Source organism: Lynx canadensis, chromosome E2 (genome assembly GCF_007474595.2).
Source record: "Lynx canadensis isolate LIC74 chromosome E2, mLynCan4.pri.v2, whole genome shotgun sequence".
In the NCBI taxonomy this organism is placed as follows: domain Eukaryota; kingdom Metazoa; phylum Chordata; class Mammalia; order Carnivora; family Felidae; genus Lynx; species Lynx canadensis.
Window position 1 is genome coordinate 52,012,486 of NC_044317.1, and position 5,404 is coordinate 52,017,889.

Genomic DNA, 5,404 nt, shown 5'->3' on the forward strand with positions numbered 1-5,404 from the left:
CGCCTGCCGCCCGGCACCATGTGATCTGCGCCGGCCAACCAGCGGTCTGGTAGCGAGGTGCGCCCCTGACGGCCACGCCCCCACCGGCAGGCGCACACGGCCCCGTGACTCACCGTCTCCAATCGGCGAGCCGCAGCTTCAACGCTTGCGCAAACAGCCGCGTAGGACACCCCACTCTTCCTGGTGCGCCCTACGATATCCCACGTGACTCGCATAAGCCAATCGTAGTCCCCGCCGTCAAAGACCCGCCCCGAAGTGCCCCATCTCTGGCTCCAGCTCCACCAATCAGCAGCATCCTCCGTCTCGGCCGGTACCTCCCCGCGGAACTTGCGCCCCAGTCAGCTGACCACCGACCCTCACGTGACAGCTCCGGATCCAGGCCGCAAGATACGCCCCGCCCCTGTACGGGTTTGACAGGTCTCTCGCGCACCTCCTAGGCCCCGCCTCCGCGCCTTATCTCGCGTTGTTCTTCACTGGGAGACGCGTAAGCGGTGATGCATCCGCACTAGCTTTTTTTTGGTTTTTTTTTGCGCCCTCTGCCGACGGATACTGAAACTGGATACTTAGACGGGGAAACAAAACTAAGCAAGGGCTGTCTCTGGTTTAAAAAAAAAAAAAAAAAAGCTGTAGCAAGCGTATCACAAATTCAGACACCCAGAGCCCAGATCGTTGTTTTGTTTTTTTTTTAATTTTTTTTTTAATGTTTATTTATTTTTGAGACAGAGAGAGACAGAGCATGAACGGGGGAGGGGCAGAGAGAGAGGGAGACACAGAATCGGAAGCAGGCTCCAGGCTCCGAGCCATCAGCCCAGAGCCTGACGCGGGGCTCGAACTCACGAACCGCGAGATCGTGACCTGAGCTGAAGTCGACGCTCAACCGACTGAGCCACCCAGGCGCCCCAGATCGTTGTTTTTAATACCATTGTCCAGTAAAAGGAACCAGGGCTCCTTGATAAATGGCTGCTGTGAGGCTTGGGCAGGAAATTACACAGGATGAGCCTGGAGCATCTCGCAGTGCCAAAAGGGAAATTTCGTGTGTCATACACACACACAAATGGTAAGGTATGTCAGAGAGACAAAGGAGCCAGCTGGAAGAGCTGCCCGTGGCCAAAGCTGGAACAATTCGAGCGATACAACGAACTAGGAAGAGATTATAATCCAATGTATGAAATATCCCCGAGCCCATGTTGGTTTAAGTGAACGGTTGAACAAATAAAATGGGGAGAACAGACAAATGTTTCATGCAGAAGAGCTCCAAATAATTTATGTAGATACTCCTTCCTCGAGAAGGTGAAGCGAAACTCCTCACTCCTTAGGGGACTGTTCGCAGTGATTTCCCTCCAGAGTGCAGTGTGGGAAAGGAATGGGGAGACCAAGTTTCCAGTGGAGAAACCTGCATTGTCAGCCAGGTGCTTGAGGTGAACACCTACGGTGACATAGTGTACTTTCAGTAATGAGAAGCCGGTGGCACTTCACCTCTGTGGTCTCTCTCCCCATCTCTCCCCATCAGACAAATCCCAGTTGAGGCACGTTCTTGGAAATACTTGACCAGGGTTCTCAACACTGTCAAATCACTAAGAACAAGGAAAGTCGAGAAACTGTCTCAGCCAGAGGAGCCTACGGAGACATGACTATTAAATGTAATGTGGTATCCTGGGTGGGATCCTGAAGCAGAAGATGAATATTAGGTAAGAACTAAGGAAAGGTGAATGAAAGTATGGACCTTAGTTCATAACAATGTGTCAATATTGGTTCGGTAATTGTAACAAATGTGCCACAGTCATCTAGGATCTTAGTAACAGGGGGAACTGCCTATGGGGTATATGGGGATTCTCTGTATCATTTTCAGCCTTTCTGAAAAATCTAAAATCCACTCTACTAAGATTCTTTTTTAAAAAATCTAAGTTCTTGGGGGGCCTGGGGGGCTCAGTTGGCTAAACATCTGACTTTTTAACGTTTTTTATTTACTTATTTTTGAGACAGAGACAGCATGAGTGGGGGAGGGGCAGCCAGAGAATCCCAAGCAGGCTACGCGCTGCCAGCACAGAGCCCGATTCGGGGCTCGAACCCACAAGACTGTGAGGTCATGACCTGAGCCGAAACCGAGAGTCGGACGCTCAACGGACTGAGCCACCCAGGCGCCCCTAAGCGTCCGACTCTCGATTTCGGCTCAGGTCATGATCTCATGGTTGTGAGATTGAGCCCCGAGTCGGGCTCTGTGCTGACAGTGTGGAGGCTGCTTGTGATTCTCTCTCCCTCTCTCTGCCTCTCCCCTGCTCCTGTGTGCGCACGTATGCGCTCTCTCTCTCTCAAATAAACTTAAAAAAAAAAAAATCAAGTTCCAGGGCCCTGAATGACTCCAATTATGAATGTCTGTGTCAGAATACAGGAACATGCATTTTCTTACAGGACTCCCAGCTGATTAGGATGCAGACGATTCAAGGCCCGCCTGGTGAGCAAACGATGTTACCTGGAGGGGGGGCTGGGGTTTAGCTGGGGGAGGGTGGCAATTCACAAGAAACATTTGCGCTCTTCTTACATTCGGAGGCTCTCCTGGGCCGCCCACTTGTGGTTGCTGCTGTATTCTGACCGCATGGCAGGTGGAGGGGAGTCTGGATTACCACAAGCCGCTTCGGTTCCGTGTCTGGCCAAGCAGCCCTATCGTAAACGCTTCTGCTTGTTTCAAGCTGTTAAATTTCAGGGTGATCTGTTATGCAGCAATGGATAGCTAATATACCACGCCACTGTTAGGCCAGCGTTTTTCATTTCCAGAAGGTTAGCTTGGTATTTAGGGTGGGACCCAAACCACGATAGCGATGGCGGGAGGACACATTAAATAGCAGCTGCTCAGTTCCCACGGTGCACCCTGCCAGAGGCTTCATTTCCATTTTCTCACTTAACAGATACGTGGCGGGAGGAGGCGCTCTGCATCCCATTTCACAGAATGAGAAAACCAAGGCTGAAACAGGGAAAGTGACTTTCCCAAGGTCACAGAGAAAGGAGTCAGGGGGGCACCTGGGTGGCTCGGCCGGTTAAGCGTCAGACTCGTGATTTGGGCTCAGGTGGCGATCTCACGGTTCATGAGTTCTGCGCACCCCTCCCCGTGTAGGTCTCTGCACTGACAGTGCAGAACCTTGCTTGGGATTCGCTCTCTCTCCCTCTGTCTGCCCCTCTCCTGTTCCCTCCTGTTCTCTCAAACTAAATAAACTTAAAAAAAAAAAAAAAAAAGTCAGTATGTAAATTCCGGCTGGTAGGATGCCTGAGCCCCTTCCCTTAGTCACAATGCCGAAAGGGCTTCACACTCCTTGCTCCTTGGCTCCCCCTCCCGGCCCATCTTTAAGACTTACTTCGCCGCAAGCTGGCCCCTCTGTGGAGGCTCCTGGCACCACCCTCTACACAGCTCCCCGCAGCCCCTCAGAACACAGCACACGGTGTAACAGGCACGAACACACCTCTGACGTGTCCCTCTCGTCCCCATCTGACTTCATGGCATCTAAGCGGGTGCCACGCCCCGGAGCCACCATGGCAGCCTTGACCGGTCCTTTCCCTCGCCGCCTCTCCCTGTGACGGGAACCCATCACCAAGCCGGGGTCTCCCCCCGAGACGCTTGCCGTCCCGCTGCAGCCCCGACCACCACCTTCCCTCACCACCACGTCTGCTGCTCAGACTCGCCACCCGGCCTCCTGCCAGCTCCGCAGAGTCGCCGGAGGGCCTTTGGAACACTCGCCACCAGCTCCCGCGGCAGGGTGCGCTCCTCCGTGCCGCCCGCCGCCTGGAATCCAGATCTTGGCCCCAGCGGCCGTCCGTGTGGCCTTCCCTGGCCACCCGCCTGCCACAACACCGTGGTCGCTCCCTAGGACCCGGCCCCCTGCTTCATTTTCCTCATGTCACTCTGTGGACACAAGGTCCACCTGCCCGGTAGCCGTCTCTGCTTCCTCTTCCTTCCTGGCAGACAGCATCCCCGTTCTGATCCGGTGGCAACAAGCTCAAGGGATCCCCTGGTCCTGGTGACAAACCCTGAGGGTCCAGGAAAACTGGGGACATTTTCCTTCCAACCGCCAGGGCTCAGCTGAGGAAGAGCTTGGGCTACACCTCTGCCAGTGACACAGGAGGGGCATGCTGTCTGGGGCTGCTATGAGCTTTCCTGGCTCTTCAAACGGGACACAAGGGGGGGTCCCTGGGGGGTGCTCAGTTAAATGTCTGACTTCGGCTCGGGTCATGATCTCACAGTCAGTGAGTTCGAGCCCCGCGTCGGGCTCTGTGCTGACAGCTCGGAGCCTGGGGCCTGCTTCGGATTCTGTGTCTCCCTCTCCCTCTGCGCCGCCCCCACTTGCACGAGTGCGCACACGCTCTCTCAAAATCAATGAACATTAAAGAAAAAATTTTTTAAAAAAAAGGGACACAAGGGAGGGTCGTGCTCTCTTCCCCACCCCCTCCGAAGGTCTGCCACGCCGAGGCTGGCTGCCACTGGCGGTCCTGGATCTCCCGGCTGAGCCACCCCACCGCTGTATGCCCCGATTGCTGAACCCTATGGTGACCTTCCTGCTCCCGTGGCCGCGAGCATGGCCACGGCCAGTGTCTGCAATCGCCCTTTTATTTATTTATCACCGCTGCCTTCCCGCTCCTAGAACGCAAGCTCCACGGGGAGAGGGACCTTGTTCCTTGCATCACGGTGGCCCCGTTGCACGGACCGGGCGCTGCCTGGCTCATTGGGTGCCTGATAGGTGCTGGCTGAACGCGCGTATGAGGCCCCCAGCTCCTCCTGGGCAGGAACTCCGCTTACGCATCTCCGTGGCTCCAGTGAGAAGCCGGGGCTCGAAACTCTGTTGAATCAGCAGGCCAGGGAAGCCAGAAGCCAGCCGCTCAAGAAGCCAATTTAATAAGACTTACAAGTCGACACGTGCAAAAAAACCTAACCATGTACAAGTCCTTGCCAGACTAGGGACTGAATCTGGAAAGCAGAGAGACTCCCCTGGGGAGGGGCCCCAACAGGCCGGAGATCTGAAGGTATCTTCCCACTGATTCTCTACATCTCGGCCTTCTCTAACAAATGTAACCAAACCCCAAAACTGAGGCTAAGATTTAAGAGCTACCCAGGCCTGCCTCGCTCCCTCCCCACGCCTCCCTGCTCCGGGACAGAGGAGAACTGAAAGAAGGGGAGACACTATCAAGCTAAAGAGCGTGGAGCCTCTGGCACCGGCCGACAGGGACGTCACCGCGGTCTGGCGACTGGGTGCTTCTCCTGCCTACTTATGGCCAAACGCCCACCGTGTTTCCAAGCCGGGCTGGCCACTGCGGGACGGTGACGGTGGGGAGGAGGCAGAGGGGGGCCCCAGACACCCCGGAGAGGCCGAGGGGAAGGGCTGCGGGGCTGCCTCGCCGCCTCGCCCCAGCTCTCCACCCA